Source organism: Eptesicus fuscus, chromosome 2, assembly GCF_027574615.1.
Source record: "Eptesicus fuscus isolate TK198812 chromosome 2, DD_ASM_mEF_20220401, whole genome shotgun sequence".
Classification (NCBI taxonomy): domain Eukaryota; kingdom Metazoa; phylum Chordata; class Mammalia; order Chiroptera; family Vespertilionidae; genus Eptesicus; species Eptesicus fuscus.
This window is the reverse complement of record NC_072474.1, coordinates 28,115,008-28,133,747: the sequence shown is the minus strand read 5'-3', so window position 1 is coordinate 28,133,747 and position 18,740 is coordinate 28,115,008.

Genomic DNA, 18,740 nt, shown 5'->3' with positions numbered 1-18,740 from the left:
TGGCAAAGGTCAAACGTAATCTGACTCAGGTTGTAGTTTTTTTTTCTCTGCCACTCTGCTGTGTGGCCTTGGGCAAGGTCCCTAGCCTCTGTAAGCCTCAGTTTTCCTATCTGTGAAGTGGGAATAATCCTAGTATCCCCTAGGTTTGTTGTGAAAACCCAATACGTTAATTTCTGTAAAGTGCTTGGCACATGGCAGACAGTCAAGGAATGGTATCCGCTCTATTTGTCTCAGATTTGAGATGTCTGTCAGAAACACACATTCTTTTCCTCCTCAGGGCTTGGTATCATCCTACTGTCTACTATTTGAGTAGAGTGTGGTTGTGGGGCCAAGAAGTGAATAACCTGCGATGGCTAGAGCTAACGATGTACAGTACTCAGTTCTGACCGTTCATGCTGCTCTTCCTGTTTTTGGCAGCGAGAATGGAACGGCACCAGGTGTTAGACCAGTGGGGTCAGACCAGACCTGGGTTCAACAACCTCAGGACTTGAGTTCTGGCTAGGAAGAATTCAGAGCCAAGACTCAAGCTATAAGAGAACATTTATGTATAAAATTACAGAGGTGGCAGAAGTAAATCCTAGAAGAAGTGGGTTGGGCTTAGGAAATGTTATCGAGGTACAGGAAGGGCCGTTGGAGCTTGGGAGTGAGGAGGGTAATGGCACCATGCCTGGGAGGAGGGGGAAGTGAAGTGAGAGGTGTGAGCATCCTCCTGGGAGGAAGAGCGAGCTGGGGTCCCTCCATCCTAAGCGTTTTAAGGGTGGAGCTTTTAGGGGAGGTCCCACGGGAAGATCTTAATAGAATATTCAGCAGCTTTCCAGGGGTGTCCTTTCAGGGTCAGGGTCTCCACTGATTGATTAGTTGGCACCAGGGCAGGGGGTCATTATCCAATGCAGCTGGTCCTGAGGTCAGCTGTGGGGTCACTTGTCTGGTTTTTCTGCTTTTCTGGGCTTGGAGCTGAAATATAATGGAGGCCTAGATGTTATCTCTAGGGAGGAAAGGTCAGGGGGTCCAAACTGCATGACCATTGATATGTTAGGGGAGGAAAGGTCACCCTGGGGGCAAGATCCCACCCTACAATTGTCCTTTGCTAGGCATGCAGGGCTTTCCACCCTAGTGACTTTCTGTACCTGGCCCATTATCTTTGCTCTGCTCATGTCTGTCTGCCCACCACACTCCCACCTAGAATTTCATCTCCCCTCTCCTAAACCCATCATTCAAAAATTCATTCAGGCCTTACCACCTCCAGGAAGCCTCTCCTGATTATTATGATCTAGGACCGCAGAGACTGAAGTTTTCTCTTCTCTCTAAACTCCATTTGGATTGTAACCACACACTTGTATACCTGAGAGAGTAGTGGTCTGCATTGTTTCCTGCTTTTTGCATCTCTACTTTGATTCCCATTTTGAGTAGAAGTTTCTTGAGGACAGTAACTTCATCTCATGCTTCTTTGTGCCTTCAGCCACATGCTTAGGTCAGTGTTCCATAAGGATCGGAGTTCATCCAATAGGTGAGCATTAACTTAGTGCAGATCTCACTAGGACCAGTCCTCATGGTCATCACACATGCAGGATATTTTGAATGACAGGTGAGCGTGAGTATGTATCTTGCTCAGCTCAGGCTGTTATAAGAGACACTACAGCCTGGGTGGCTACAAATCAGCAGACATTCACTTCTCACAGTTCTGGAAGCTGGAAGTCTAAGATCAAGGCACTGGCAGATGAGTTGCAGGGCCTGCTTTCTGGTTGATAGACAGCATCTTCTCATTGTTCCCTCACACGGTGGAAGGGGTAGGAGGGCTCTCTCTGGGTCTCTTTAATAAGGGCACTAATCCCATCATCAGGGTTCCACCCTCTTGACCTCATCACCTCCAAAGGCCCCACCTCCCTAATATCATTACACTGCCCGGTAGGTTTCAACATACGAATTTGGTGGGGAGGGAACACAAGTATTCAGTCCATAATAGTCTGTGTATGGTGACAACATTGACAGCGGTTACACTAATACTGTTCCATGTCCCTCAGGGACACCCACATTTGTAGGTGGCCCTCAACTCCTGTGCCCTTACAAATAAGGCCTCAGGTTGGCCAGCCCAGCCCTCCCCTGCCCATGGCTCCGGTCAGGCTGTGAGCCTGCACTGTCTTTCAGGAGTGCCCTTCAGCTCTGACACACTGGGCTCCAGATGTGGACTTGTGACTTGCAATAACTTTTCTGAGTTTTTGTCAGCTCTCCACCACTGACTTCTGTTCAGCCTGTGGTCTGACCTGAGGCTTGGTCCCTGGGGCACTGCCCTCTCTATCCCCCACAGAGAGAGTAACGCCTGCCAGACTCCTTACGGCTGCCCCCACAGGAAGCCCAGCTGCCTCCAGCCCTGCCTCCTGTCTGCCCTGCTCTTTGATACACTGCTTTTGGAGTGACTCATCATTATGTTTCCTATCAATAACAACAAACACCGGCAAAGGCCCAAGGGCCCTCCTTGGCTCAACATGCCTTGAAATTGAAGTAGAAGGGAAAACCCATTGCACAGAGGACTCTTGCAGGGGACGAGGGAAGGAGAAGGAGCCAGAATAAACACAAGGCGAGCCAAAACCTGAGGCCTGAGTGAACGCTCAGACCGGTCAGCTGATGTCTACTGGGGTGGGTGGGAGAGGAACAGAAATCCTCAGCACAAGCTCTCTCACTCCCACCCCACTTATTCACAGCCAGCCCTTGGCAGTTTCTTTCTGGCCCAGGAAAGACCTGTACTGGACAGACCCTTTGCACTACTGGCCAGAATAGAGCTGGAAGTGGGTTCCAGGCCACATCCTGGTGTCATCCTAAATGAGAAGAGTGTCATGGACTTTGGAGTCAGGAAGACCTGGCTGTAAGTCTGCTTTGCTGCTTACTGGCTTTTATGGCCTCAGGAAAGTCACTTAACCTCCAGGGATCTCAGTTTCTTCATCTGTAAAATGGGTCTAATGCTACTTTCAAGATTGGTATATGTTAAGAGCCTAAAACATAGGAGCTAATCTTATTTAATTAGATAGCTTCATCTCCCAAATAAAATAAGCCTCTGCGTCTGATTGAGTTAGAATTTGGGCCTTTCAGGTAGAGAAAGTGGCAGAGTGTGTTTAAACCTGGTCTGTTCTGAGGCCTGCATAACTTGGAGTTGCACACACATCTCATTCTGATGAAATCTCATCACCAGGAACCCAGGCCAGATGCTGGGCACCACCAAGAAGACCAGTCCTCTGATTTCAGACCTCTGCTGCCCTTTGCATTGTCAACGTAATAAATGTCCAAACCTGTAGATAATTTTTATAAAAATTTATTTGAGCCAAACAGAGGATATCTCTGGAAGCAAGATCTCAACAGACTGAGATAAATGCTTCTGAGAATAGCAGTTTACAATTTTCTCTATGCATTTGAGATTAAGGAAGGAATTTACATGAAAGTAGGAGGAAGCAATTTGGGTATGGGATTACAGGATAGTTCAGATTACGTGCCTTCTTGGATGCAGTTATTTCAAAGGTGTGTAAACCTAGATGCACAAAAACAATGCACAGGGCTTGCTTAAGGCAAATATAAATGTTTTACTAAAAAGTTATATGCCTGGTTGTGTGTGTGTGTGTGTGTGTGTGTGCATCTGTAAAAAAAAAAAAAAAAGATAAAAAGTTATATGCCTGGGGCATGACTATCCACCATGACCTGCCCTGTTAAGAATTTATGATCAGATCACCCTGTGAGGTTACTTTTCTTAGCACCCCTCCCTGCTCCCTTTTTATTTTGCTCACAGCACCACCCTAAAGTCAGGCAGGTCTCTTGTAAACCGTGGAACAAATGCCCCGTGGAACCTGGGTAAGACTCTGAACACTGGTCCCATGCACGCCTGACCAGGGAACAGGCACGGGTTCTCCTCTGGCTCCTAGGGCTCTCTGGCTCCTGGGCCATGAAGGAAGGCTCTGGGTTCGTGGAAAGATTCTCAGAAAAGAAACCTGGCAGGGACCATAGCCGCAGGACTGAGGGCAAAGCAAAGACTACCAGTTAGAATTTCTGGAGGACACATTCCATTCCAATGGAGGGAAGAACTTTCTATCAGAATCACACAACTTCACAATCAGGGTATGGGCTCCCTGGTATCTCCACCTGCTCTGCCCCTCCCCAACCTAGCCACCAGAGCTATTGGGGATAGGAAGTGTTTCGCTTAATACATTGAACTTGTGCTGTGCAACCACATTCATAATAGGAAAAGGAGGATCTTTTGTCCTCAGATTCTGTTAAAGTAGATATGTCTGAAGCAATCACTGACTCCCAACACCAAGTTCCTTCCAAAATCTTGATGCTCATTGGACAAACCAGTTAAGCAGTGCTTCTTAAAAAATAACTCATTCCTGTCTGGGCGTGCCCACATTAGAAAAGCAGTCCTATACCACATCCCTCCACGGATCCTCCAGATGCTGAGTGGGTAGGCAGGACAGGTATTACCTTCCTTTTGCAAAGGAGGAAATAACTTGCTCAAGGTTGCATGTCCATCAAGTAGCAGGCCAGGGAGAAGAAACCAGTCTTCTGGCTGCTCCTACTATTACTTGTCCACACAAGGAGTGGGCTGCTCATGAGTCCCCGAAAATCCAAACAGAGCCCAGGCTTGTCCTGCTACACCATTCTGCACTACTGGTAAGAGCAAAGTTGGCACATTTTTTAGGAGTGTAATTTGGCAATATGCATCTAAAACTTTAAAGATGTTTTGACCAATTATTTTCACTAGGAATGAATCTTAAAGAAATAATCAGGGCCCAGCCGGCATAGCTCAGTGGTTGAGCATTGACCTATGAACCAGAAGGTCATGGTTTAATTTCCAGTCAGGGCACATGCCCAGTTTGTGGGCTCAATCCCCAGTGGAGGGAGTGCAGGAGGCAGCCGATCAATGATTCTCTCTCATCATTGATGTTTCTATCTCTCTCTCCCTCTCCCTTCCGCTCTCTCTCTCTATATATAATAGTCAGGAATGGGTACTCAGATTAAAAAGTTAGACCTAGAATTCCCTGTGTCTCCACAATTTCAATCTTAGGTGTACACCCAAGAAAATGAAAAAATACATCCACACAAAAATATTGCATGGGACTGTTTATAGCAGCACCATTTATAATGGCCCCAAAGTGGAAACAGCCCAATGTTCTTCAACTGGTGAATGGACAAATAAAATGTGATATGTTTATACAATAGAATATTATTCAGCAATAAAAAGGAATCAAGCACTGACACATGCTACAACAGGAATGATCCTTGAAAATATGCTGAGTGAAAAGAGGCAGACATAGGAGACCACATATGGTAGGATTCCATTCATAGGATATGTACAAGATTTGTCTCCGTAGGCAAATTTATAGAGACAAAGTAGGTTAGTGGTTGCTTAGTGCCAGGGTAGGCAAGTGGGGAGGAATGAGGTTGATAGCTAAGGGGTATGGGGTTTACTTTAGGGGGAACAAAAACATTCTAAAATTAAATTGTGGTGATGGTTGTGCAACACTGTAAATATACTAAAAACCATTAAATTATACACTTTAATAGGTGAATTGTATGGTATGTTATTTGTTGCCCAATTCTTTAAAAATTGGGCACCAGGATATTCTGCTCAGCATTTAAAAATAATAACAAAATATTTGAAATAATCAGATCCCTAGGAAAAACATGTTATAAAAGTTAGTTCTTTGTCCTGTGGCTGGTGTGGTTCAGTTGGTTGGGCATCTTCCTGTGCATGGAAAGGTTGCTGTACACCAAATGTTAACTTCTCCTTATTTTCTGGTTTGATTCCTGGTCAGGACACATGCCCAGGTTGCATGCAGGCTCAATCTCTGGTGTTCAGGAGGCAGCAGATTGATGTTTCACTCTCTCTCTCTCTCTCCCTTCTCTCTCTCTCTCTCTCTCTCTCTCTCTCTCTCTCTATCTCCCTTCTTCTCTCTCTAAAAATCAATAATAATAATAATAAAAATTAGGCCCTAGCTGGTTTAGTTCAGTGGATACAGTGTAGGCCTGGGACTGAAGAGTCCCAGGTTTGATTCCAGTCAAGGGCACATGCCCGGGTTGCGGGCTCTATCCCCAGTAGGGGGTGGGCAGGAGGCAGCCAATCAATGATTCTCTCTCATCATTGCTGTTTCTATCTCTCTTCCCCTCTTCCTTTCTCTCTGAAATCAATACAACTATATTAAAAATAAAAATAATAATGAAAAATTAGTTCTTTGTTTCATTGATTTTTCTCTTTTCTGTTTTTATTATAATTGCTTTTGACTTTTATCTTTTTTAACTTCCTTATTTCTGATTTTTAAAAATTTATCTTATTCTTCCTAGGTTTTTGAGGTGGGAGCTTAGATTGTTGATTTAGGTTTCTCCTCTTTTCTAACATATTTATTTAGCTCTGTGAATTTTCCTCTCAGCTGTGTTCCACAAGTTTCAGCATGTTGTGTTAACATTTTCATCCAGTTAATGTGTTCCTTTAAAATTTATTTTGAGACATCTTGTTTGACCCATGGATTATTTAGAAGCATGCTATTTAGTTGCCAAATGATTTGAGATTTTCCTATTATTTTTTGTTATTTGATTTATGTGGTTGGATAACACATTCCTGTAAGATTTCAATTTTTTTAAAATGTTGAGATTTGTTTTGTGACCCAGAACATAGTCTATCTCAGCATGTGGATCTTGGACTATGAGAAGATGCTCCTGATATAGTGTTATATAAAAATATAAATTATGACATATGTGTAGAGTATGATCTATGTTTTATTTTATTTTAATTAATTACTTTATTTTAAATATATTTTTATTTATTTCAGAGAGGAAGGGAGAGGGCAAGAGAGAGAGAAACATCAATGATGAGAGAGAATCATCGATCAGCACACCCCACACTGGGGATGGAGTCCTCAACCTGGGCATGTGCCCTGAGTGGGAATTGAACCATGACCTTCTGGTTCATAGGTTGACTCTCAACCACTGAGCCACATTGGCTGAGCTATGTTTTATTTTAAATATACTAGTATATATGAGAAAAGTCCTGAAAGGCTGTACACCAAATGTTAACTTCTCCTTATTTTCTTCCTTATCATCTTTTGAATTATTGAAAGTTAAAAATCTAGCTTTTATGATCAAAGACTTTTTTTTAAAAAAAAGAGAGAGCAGTGGAATACACACGAAACTAATATACTATTGTATGTCAACTGTAATTGAAAAAATACATTAAAATAAAAAAATGTGGGTTAAAAAACCAGCAGTCATTTACTTAATTCTGTGACCCAGGCATCTCATTTAACCACACTGAGTCTCACTGTTAGTATCTATAAAATAATATCCACCTCACAGAGTTGTTGCATTACAGAAGCCAGAGCCAACATTTGTTAAAGCACTTGCAATGCTAAAGCACTGTGCACACATTACAGTGGCTTTTTAGTTATTGTGAGGTAGCTGGACTTTTATATCTCTCGGGTTCCTTCCAACTATTTGTTTTTAAGTTCTCATGATTCCTTCACTGAAGAGCAAATAGAAGGACAATGGAATTGAAAGGAGTCTGAAATATATTGTGCCTGTGGGTAGAACTTATCATAAATTGCTGTTCTTCAGGTACTTCTGGAAGCCTTTGTGTGTAATTGGGATGTAACTAATTTGGATTTTTCAGGAAAATAACAATTTTGAATTTTCTGAACTGTTGCTCCCCTAGTGTAAGAGTGCTTACCACACTACATAATTTCATTTCTGGTTAGGAAAATATGGATATTGGGTTCAAAGATTCACCTGAAAGGGGAAGAAAAATTCTTGGACATTGATCATACACCTTACACCCTTTTGGGCCTGCAGTTGTTCTCCAAATCAGGTCCTGGTAACCAAAGAAGATGGATATCAGTTGCTTATACGACCTGAATTTCCCAAAGGCAGGAAGGGAGTGGGATCTGCAGGGTGTGTCAGGGAGGGGCAGAGAGGTCTGGTGGTGACTGGGTTCCCTCCAGTATTACTTAATTGAAAGCTCTTGTCCTTGTTTTTCCATGGTTCCCAGGGGAACAGCTGCAGTAGCTCTCACTCTGTCACTGGTAATCTCTGGTCCCGCCTAAGGATCTCCTGCCTTCCTTGGCCAACAACCAGTCTACTAGTTTTAGGGAGGGCCCATTCTCTCCACATGTATGGTGTTCTCTGAATCCACACTCTCCTCTGAGGACAGTGATTTCTTGACCAGGAGAGGCGTGATGCAAGCTTTTCTAAAAATGTTCCAGAGTATTCCTGGAGCTGTTCAATGACCCCTCAGCTACTCTCAAGACTCGAGCAATGCAGCCCCTCCCAACTCCCCATTCATTTGGCAGGCAGCATGTATTGACAGATATGCTTACTCTCCCTGTGCCAACCAGTCATCCCCTCCTCTGATCTTAGTGGTTGATGCACATTTACACGTTGTCCCTGTTTTATTACGTGCCCTTTCACCACCCACAGCTGTGAGCTCCTTGGGTTCGAGGACTTACCATTTGTTTCTGTTTGTTTATTTTTATTGTGGTAAAATATAGATAACATAAAATTGACCATTTTAACTGTTTTAAGTGAACAATTCAGTGGCATGAAGTATTTACAATGTCGTGCAACCATCACCACTATCCATTTTCAGGACTTTTCATCAACCCAAATGGAAACCCTCTACCCATTAAACAATAACGCCATTTATTTGTATATTTTCTCTTCCTTACATGAGGGCCACTGCCTTGCAGGTGTCCAGAGAGAGCAATTTACAGAGGACACAACGTGAAGGTGCCCTTGGAGTTGTGCAAGGCAGTGCTCCTAACCCACATCCTGACACATTGTGGGAACTTAAATGTTCTTAAAAGTTGAACCAACTGGAGAACTAGGTGTTATGGACCTAAATTTAAATTCTTGGCACTTGAGCTAAGCTATTCTCCAGAAAAACCTTGATTTTCACCCTGGGGAGAGGACCTTTCTTCCATGGACCTCCAAATCCTGTGGTTCATGGCATTGATTCTGTTGAGTGAGTTGCATGTGTTTGATATTTAGAGTACACCTAACAAGGCCCTGGGGTGTGCCACATGAATGGAACAAAAACTAAAGCAATGAGACCCCTCCCCTCAAGTTGTCCCTAACTTGCTGTTGGGGGGATAGACGTGTCCTTCCATGTATTATGTATATGCAGCTCTTGTCTTTGAAGTTGTGATTGTGATGATGGTCAGGGGCCCAGAGAAACGTTCTCTGCCGTGTGAGGGCACAGTGAGAAGGTTGCCGTCTACAAGCCAGGAAACAAGCTCATACCAGAAGCCAAATCTTGGCAGACCTAAATCCTGGACTTCCAGACTCCGGAACTGTGCTAAATAAACTTCTGTTTAGGCCATGCAGCCTGTGGTATTTCACTGTGGCAGCCCACCTGACTGAGAGCCCCCAGGGCTTTGTCTCCATGGTGTGGACATCCCCCATCTTCCACCCCTGCATCTACCCTCACCACCCTCTCCTTGGGCCCAGGCTACCTCCCGAGGCTCTGGCTTTGCTCATGCTGCTGTTCCTCCTAGAAGATGCCCTCTTCCCCCTCTGCAGACTTCAAGGGCAGCGCCAGTCCTGCCCTTACACCAAATCTTCCTTGATTCTTCAGGCTCATGCTGGGTTCTCCCTCCTCTGAGGGGGCACATTTATAGTCGGCATTATACATTTATTACTTTCATGTCCTCTGACAGTTTACAGGTGATAGGTTTGTGTCTATAGACCCTGGAGAATAAAGTTTTGAAGACAAGGGCTTTGTTTTGCTCTTTGTAGCTCATAGAGGGCATTCTAGTAGAACTTGCTAACTGAAATAAACATACAGGTATACCTTTCTGTAGAAAGTCAGACAAAAACAGATGGAATTAGAGAAAAAAACGAAGAGCTAAGAGGGATTCCCAAACAGTTGACACATGCTTCTCTTGGCTTCTCCGTTGTGTCTGAAATCCAGGATGAACCATGAAACCATTCCCTACAGGGCAGTGCCAGGAAACCAAGGCAAGAGGCCCTGGACAAGCTCCTACTGTTTTTGGTCTTGAAGGGAGAGGCTGCTCAAAGGCTGCCATGCCACAGGAAGGACAAACTCTGCAATAAGGCTATGTCAAATCATTAAACAAATAATGAATAAGTAGGAAAAAAATGTTAGGATGGAGTGGAGGTTGGGTTGAATTCAGAAAGTTGAAGGACTAGGAAAAGATGGGGGAGAGTCAGAGTGAAAGAAATGAAGACACAGGGACAGTAGTGATAGAGAGAAAGGTTAGGGTAACAAGTAAGGAGAGACAAAGAGACAGGGGCAGAGATGGCAAAACAGAGAGATGACAGTGAAAGCAAGAGTGAGAAGTGAGAGAGAGAGAAGGAAGAAAAAGCAGAAACGGAGAGGAGGGAAGATGGAGCAATACAGGCCGTAAAAAAGTGAAGAGTGGAAAGAAAACAATGAGCATGAAGAGGATGAAGGACAGTGAGAATTAGAAAAACAAAGTGGACAGAATGGAAAGGCCCAGCAGAGAGAAGTCCGCACGTCAAGGAAATGGGGGAGGGCCACGGAGAGGGAGAGGGTTTAGCGTCACAATCTTTTATTGGCCTGATTTAAATCTGTGTTTGTGACGAACATAGACCTGAGGTAAACCTCCAGGGCTGAGATTCTTGGCAATTGAGACATGGTCTCCTTGTGCTCTGCAGGAAAAACAGGAATCAAAGATATTCAAAGGGTTGAAACTTCTCCCCGATGGGAATTTACTGTGGTGCAAAGTACCCTCACACTTCTGCTTCAGGGCCCTCTCCTGTGGGGCCCTCCCCAAACCCTAAGAGGGCCCTACAAGGTGTTCACATGGTCATACGTTTTTGTACAATTTGCTGAGGTCATCTGTGTAAATGCAGCCAAGACTGCAGTCCCTTCCTCTCTAACTTAAGCAGTTTGCAGTCACTCTGTGTACAGTTAAATTATCCACAGAAGTCCTAGCAGAGAGATGGCTTTGGGATGACTTCTACCACCACTGGCATAATCACATGCAGGTACACAGCCTGTGGTCTTACTGCCATGTAAACGCACCCTGTGCTGCTGGGCCCCCAAAGGACAAGGATGGGGCATGGAAGAGAAACCAGGCGGGAAGTGTATAGAGGCAGACGGGGAGCTGGGGAAAATTCTTGCAATTATCAGATGCAAAATAGTAAGTAGAGGATTTAGTTTCTATCATCTATTCTAGCATCGTGCGATGCTCTGCTGGAGAGGTCAGGGTGCACCATACATCTCGTTTGTTCGCTTTCAGATCACACCACCAGTCCTGGAGATATAGGAGACACCCGTTTGTGCTGCTTATTGAACATTAGCTCCCTGAAGGCAGGAGTTTCTCAGCTCTAGTAAACAGTTTTTCAGTTCTAGTAGTGCCTGGCATGTAGCAAACAGTCAACAAATAGTTATCTCTATATATACACCTAAGCGACCGAATGACCAAAGGACCGGTCGCTATGACACGCACTGACCACCGGGGGGCATATGCTCAATGCAGGAGCTGTCCCCTGGTGGTCAGTGCACTCCCACAGTGGGAGCGCCACTCAGCTGACCGACAGATGCCGGGTTCATGACTGGCAAGCGCAGCTGTGGCGGTGTGAGCCTCTCCTGCCCCCTGCAGCAGAGCTACTGGCGGCAGGCATAGCAGGGCCGGGATGAGTGGGAGTTGTGAGGTGCCTGGCCAGGCTCAGGCTCCTCCCTGGCGACCTGCTGCTTTGTGCACTACTACATTCCCCTGAGGGGTCCTGCATTGTGAGAGGCCACAGGCCAGGCTGAGGGACCCCACCGGTGCACGAATCTGTGCACTGGGCCTCTAGTAAGATTTAGAAATGAATGAATGAATGAAATGTTTCGTCTCCAGATGCCATCCAAAGAGTCCGTCTTCACTGTAGCGAAAGAAGCTATCACAGGAAAGATGTAGTCCTGTCTATGGGAATGGTCACTTTTCCTACCTCCCGCCCTCCCTTCCACCAGGTTGATGAAGGTGAGAGCTGAGAAGGTTGCTGGGACCAGATTCCAACATCTAATTTCCTTCGCCTTGTTGAAGTCCCTATGTTCTGGGTTAAAGAATCTGTTTTTAGCCGTTCTTGGGAGTTTCCTGATGTCCCAGAAGCTCTTTTAACAGAGGGCTTGCTTGTTACAAAACCTCTTTGCCTGTTTTTGTTCCCTTGGAGTGGAAATCTCTAACTGGCAACAGAACTAAAGTTTCTTCACAGGTTTTGGGTTACAAATAGAGTCTTGCTCCATCCTCGGAGAGTCGCCTTTGGGGACATGGCATTATTTTTTGAAGTTGTGACTGTGCAGAATTGGGGGGTTATATAAGGCCACAAAGAGTCTGGGCTCAAGCACTGAAAATGTAGTTTTCAATTAGGTATAGGACTTTGGACTGAGGTTTTGATTTGGCGAGCCGGGCTCTTGGACATGCAGCTGGTATCTCTGGGGAGATTCTAAAAGCTGTTTCAAGCATAACTTCAGGCATTTCCTTAGGAATATCCTGTGAAGCTACTGTGACAGGGCATCATGGAACACAAAGACTTTTCCCCCACATAGGCAGTGCTCCCATGCAGATCAAATTTTCTCCAGTTTGGTGTCCGTAAGCATCTCAAAATCTGTGCCATTGTGAAATTCTTCTTCACCTCCAATCAAAATGTCTGTGGATGTTTAAGACCATTCTTGTGGTTTAGCTTTTACTGGAAAAGAAGACCTTCTTCCTCGTCTCCCTTTCTGCATTGAAAGACCTAAGTCCAGTCACTGTGGAGAGTTTTCTCTTCCTTCTTGCTGGTGGTGATGGCAATGGGACATGGGGGTGTGGGGAGAATTTACAATCTCAGCCCACCCTGATCACACAGTTTGGTTGTTAGCATCTCTTTTCCAACCAGATCTGACATCTTGGTTAGGATGGGAAAGTTCTAGGGCTTCAAGCCTGCGGGGGACAGGTGACTGAGGATGAGGCATGAGCTGGCTGCCTGGCTGACCGGCCCTGGGGAGACGGGGAAGTAAAGCGTCATTTGGTGTCTGGGTTCTCTCCAGTCCACAGGGGACTGTTATCCTTAAGCAGTCGTCTCCCCCATTCAGGGTGTGATCTGCCAATATCAGCAGTGCTTTCTGGGCAGAGAAGCTACCAAAAGAACACGCCAAAAAGTGTCAACAGGCTGGGTGGAAACAACCCCTCAGCAGAGATCCTGCTTTGCTCTTCAGTGTGGGAGGATGGAGAGGTCTGAGTGGGATCAGAGGCAGTCTGAGAACAGCAGGCCGCTCAGGGGATTTAGGCCTCAACTGGCAGGACCCTGTGCCTTAGGGATGAGCACTCAGCCACCCTCACATGTCATGACCCAGAGCGTGTGGACCGCCAGCTTCTCTGTGAAACCTTCTCCTCCTCGGCTTTCCACCATCCCGCTAGCTCCCGTTCTCCTCTTCCCTGATTACATCCATTCTGTCTCCTTTGTGGGCACCTGTTTCCCACTCACCTGCGGATCTACCCCACTATGGAAGGCCCTGCCCTAGGAGCTCAGGATAGTATGGTGAGCAGGATGAGCTACATGACTTATGGAGCCCAGTGCAAACTTAACATGCAGGGCCCCTTATTTGTAATCTTTCAAAAATTGTTACGAATTTCACGATAGCGACAGCAAGCATTCAAGCAAGCTGGGGCTCTTCTGAGCAAGGGCCCTGTGTGACTGCGTGCGAGTCAGGATTCCATTTGTGGTCCGTTTCTCTCCACATGCTCCCTGTTTCACTCATCAATTCCTATGGCTTTGTGTCCATAGATACACTGATGTTTCCCCAGATTGCCAACCCAGCTCCACCCAAACGTATACTTCTGGTTATTTGGAAGTCCCATTACTTGAAAATCAACAAGACTGAAAAAGATTGATATTCTCCAACCATCAGAATAAAGTAGAAATCCTTCTTTCTCAATTCTTACTTTCAGACAAGAATAATGCCATAAACCCAGTTGTCCAAGTCCTTCTTGCCTCTTCCTTCCCTGAATTCCCACCAGGTTCTAGCTCTTTGTCTTTTTAATCCGTTTCCCCTTTTCTGTCATTGTTTACTTCCTCTGCCAAAACCTTGCTTCATGCCCTGTCATCTCTCACTTGGGTTATACCCACATTCCTTGAGTTGCTTCTCTGCCTTACTCCTACTCTAATCTTCATCGTCCTATGGATGTCAGCATAGTGTCCCCCCAAACAACAACAACAACAAAAATCAATCCCCTGCATTAATTGTCTCTCCATTACCTACAGTATCCAGCCCGGACTCCTGAGCATGGCAGAGGAAGCTACCCCACTGTGCCTACCTTGCCATGATCAGCTCTGACATCTCTAACTGGAACACGTGTAGCTACTCCACTAATTTGTTCAACACACCTGTTTTGAATGACTCTGTGCCAGGTTCTGTGCTAATCATTCACATATGAAGTTGATTGATGTGAGGGGCTAACAGTTCAGTGGGGAGACATGAGATAAACAGATCATGGTAGTATCATAAAGTAAGCGCAGAGGTCACAGGTATGCAAACAGTGTTATGAGGACAGAGAGAAGGTCGGTATCTAATCTAGCCTGAGAGTAGGGGATTGGAAAGTCAGCCTTCCTAGAGGACTGAGTTCATAAGGATGGACAGGAAGTGGTCACATGAAGAGGAGAGAGAGCCATTGTGCTTTTTGGGCCTCTGTGCCTTCTCCCATGCTGTTCCCTCAGCCTGGGAAGAGCAAATCCAACCCTGCCCCCCTCATCCCCACCTCCCTTATCTGCCTGGCAGCCTTCAAGACCCAGCTGGCAAGTCACCACTGTGAAGTCTGTCCCCACACTTGCTCTGAGCAGTGGCAGGCATTTCCTCCTCTGTGTTTCCAGAGCACCTTTCCATCCATCCCACGTACGCAGTCTCATACCACTTGTTTATGATCTTCCCTTCACTCATTGTGTCCCCTTCTTATTAGGAAACTAGTCATATTGGATTAGGGTTCACCTTAATGGCCTCATTTTCTCTTGATTGGTCTATAAAGACCCTATCTCCAAATAAGGTTTTATTCTGAGGTTCTAGGGGTCAGAACTTCAACACATGAATTTGGGAGGGACACAATTCAACCCACAACAGGGGACATGTGTCTTTTCTGATTGCCCATTCATCTGGACCTTACAAGGTGAGGTTGGGTGGGAGGCGGAGTTCTTCCATGATAGAAGCTGAAAGGCCAAGACATTCCCCAGCTCATCTGCATCAATGACAAAGGCCTGTGTTCAGCTTTGGCGAGAGAGATGCCTGCCCTGGACTATGAATTGATCACATTTACTGTCACAAAGACGTGGGCCAGGGCAGAATTTTGTCCTGGTGATGGTGGCTGTTCCTTGGGACAGCTGTGCCCCCACACCTGCAATCATCTCCAGTGCCAGGGCAAGAGGGCTATGAAATGAGGTGCCCCATGTAGGGCCCAGGGTTGTGGGGTGGTTTGACAGCATTGGCTTTGCAGCCACCCTTACCAACACTGACACAGTTCTGATCCCCTAGCACTTTTTAAAAAAAGATTTTAAAAAATATTTTAATTGATTTTAGAGAGGAAGTGAGAGAGAGATAGAAACATAGATAATCACTGATCAGCTGCCTCCTGCGCACCCCACACTGGGGATCAAGCCTGCAACCCGGGCATGTGCCCTGACCAGGAATTGAACCCTGACCTCCTGGTTCCTAGGTGGACACTCAGCTACTGAGCCACGGCAGCTGGGCCCCCCCAGCACTGTCCGATATCTTGTCTTTTCTCCATATCCTATCAGCCCAGAAGCTATTTTCACTTCCAGCCTTGCTACCCATGTCTCTCAGCTGTGGTGCCTTTTGCAACTCTCCTGTGGCTCTCTCAACTTCTCTTAGACCAGCTACTTTCAATTTCAGGCTGTTTGCTTTAAGGCACTTCTCTTTGGTGATGGGAAGGACTCTGGCTTTGGATTCAAATTCTAACTCACCGGATGTGTGACCTTGGGGAGTTAAACTCTTGAGGTCTCAATCTTTTCCTCTCTAAAACTAGCTAATGACCGTGGCAGCCACACCCCCATGTTTTGAGGATTCAATGAGTGAATGCAGTGCACAGTAAGCATTTCACACAGTTTGGTCCCTGCATGTAGACGTGCCCTCAATGAGAACTGTATTTCCTGGGAACATCGAAACCAGGGTCCTCGGGGCAAACAATGGGCTATAAATTAGGCCATCTCAGCTGGTGACAAGGGAGATGAGCTTTTCCCATGGCCGGCAAGGTCGCACCAGGTCTGTTTCCATGGGGTTCACTCTATTGCTGTCCCCCATGGAAACGGACCCGGTGCAACCAAGACAGCCTGGGTCCCCGCAATATTCAGCCTCCAGATGCTGCCCCTCCTCTGGACTCAGAGACTGGCTCCTTTCTCCCTGGTGATTCTGAGGCACACTGGGAAGAAACGGAAGACCTGAGAGGGTGGTTAGGATACTGCGAGATTTCTTCTTTGACTGCCCGCATTGGTACTTTCTCCTCTGAGTATGGAAACACGGCCATTCTCTCCAGGCTATTCAAGCCTGTCTCCCATGACCATCCCCAGACTTTCCCCACACTTGGAGGAAGGTGCCCCATTCCCCCTGGTACCCAGCACCCAGCACCTGGTAGGAGGGTAGTGCAGGCCTTTTACTAATCATTTGCTCCAGGCCTGGTTCCCATCCCTTCTCTTGTGGGGGGAGGTGGGAGACAGGGAAGGTCCAGGCTCCTATCTGAGAACCTGGTTGCTGTAGAAACAACCATCAGAAAAAAAAAACAGAATAGTGGGGAGAGTGGCAGGTGGGTTGCACCGAGGCCTGTCTTAGAAATGGTTTTGTTGTTGTTGTTGTTTTTGCTTACATTCATTCGTCATGGGGTGAAAACTCCACACTGAGTTTTAATTTTAAATTCCAGTGGGAACAACAGAGTCATTTTTAGTCGGCCGGTTCAGGAGCCTTTGAGCGGCCCCTGGAATCCGAGAGGATCAACAGGAGCGGCAGGGCTGGGCTGTGTTTGATTTAAAATTGGAACCCAGGAGGCAGAGGGTGGCTTTATATAGTCTGGGAGGTCCGGGAGCCGCAGCTCTGATTTATGAGAATCTTGGGGTAAGCACATGGAAGCCGAGGTAATATTTATAAATTCCTTCCCCAGGGGTGGATGGAATGTTCTGAGCGGCAGTCAGCACCTTTCTGGGGGACAAAGGGAGTTAGCTGTTTAAGTCCCATTATTCAGTGAGTGAAAGAAATGTGGGTGACAACTTCCTTGAAGTCTGTCCCAGAAAAACAGAGGGTGAGGGGCACGGATCTGTAGCCCGGCTCCTCCCTTCCATCCTTGGTGCCTCCCCTAGTTAAGGAGGATTTGGTAGCTCCTCTCTGGTGCTCCAGCTCCACGCCTCCCCTGCCTTACTCTACAAGGGCAGGGACTACACTTGGCAATTATGGTGACCACATTTTACCAACAAGACGTCTAGCTGGGTGTCTGAGGACGGGGCAGTTCCTGGCAGCATGGGAAGAAGAAGGAAAAGAAGATGGAGCGAGAGGGGGAGGAGGCTGCAGACAGGGGAGGCGTGGACCTGGGCCCTGAGTCGGAGGCTGATGTGTGACAAGGCGCACTGAGTCCGCTCGGCTGGTGCAGGCAGGTGGCGTGGAGGTCAGCGGCTGCCAAAGCAGGGGACTCCCCTAGAATCAGAGAGTGCCCGCCCAACGGCATCCCCCTCAGGCCTGGCAGCCCAGCAGGTTGGGAGAAGGGCCAAACGCTGTGGCCGAGCAGGCTGATGACCTTGCTCCAATGAGAAAGGATGGCGGAAAGCGACTTCTATAAACTTGTATTCAGGAATGTAAACCCAAGGGGAGGGAAGGAAACATATTCAACTCTGTGGGGCCACCTTGACCATGTCACCTCAGATTTCCCACGTGGACAGGAGAGAACTCCATTTGTCCCTCTTCTTTGTTTGTGATTCCTACCTGACGCTCAGAGTCACGAGAGCCGTACTGCCAACGACAGGGCAGGTGGTCTGAGGCCTCTGCTGTGTCTGGGACAGGGCAGAAATGGTCACCTCTGTCAAGCCTGTCCCGACCCCCATCTGTAGCCTGGCTTCTGGCACTGGAACACTGAAGGGAGGGACAGGGCTTGTCGGGAGGTCTTTCCACAACAACAACCTAGCCCCTGCCCTGGCCCACCGGATCCTCCACGAAAGGCTCTCAAGCCTGACAAAAGGCAATTAGAGAAGAGTTACTTTGCTAAAGCCCCAGGAGCCCAGGTGCAAGCCCAGAAAACACCTCATCCCCTCCCTGCTGAAGGTGAGCAGGCATAGAGGCCAGGGCCCATGTGGCCGACACTGGGAAAGAAAGGGCACAATGCCAACTGCCAGCCAGGCCCAGGCTGGCCACTACAGGCCGGTTGACACTGGTTGTGAGGGAGACCCTGACCCCATCCCGTTCCTTGCCTGTATCTTTCCTTCCTGCAGCATTTAGGAGACGTTCTATGAAAGAAACCGAGATCAGATTCATATTTGTCCCTGGGGGTGATGGCAATGTTTCCTTTGGCAGGTGGGGCCGTAATGCATGTCTGAACCTCTGAGGTGATGACTGGCTTGGCTCTCTGCTCACAGGTGCCCCGAGGGAGCTGCATTCAGCGACATCTGGATGCTCTGTCCACACCCACAGGCTTGTTCTGTCTTCACACACAGGCCTGATTGCTGAGGGCTGTGGGGAGGATCGGCTCACAGGTCCAGCCTGCAAGGCCAGGCCACAGAGCACC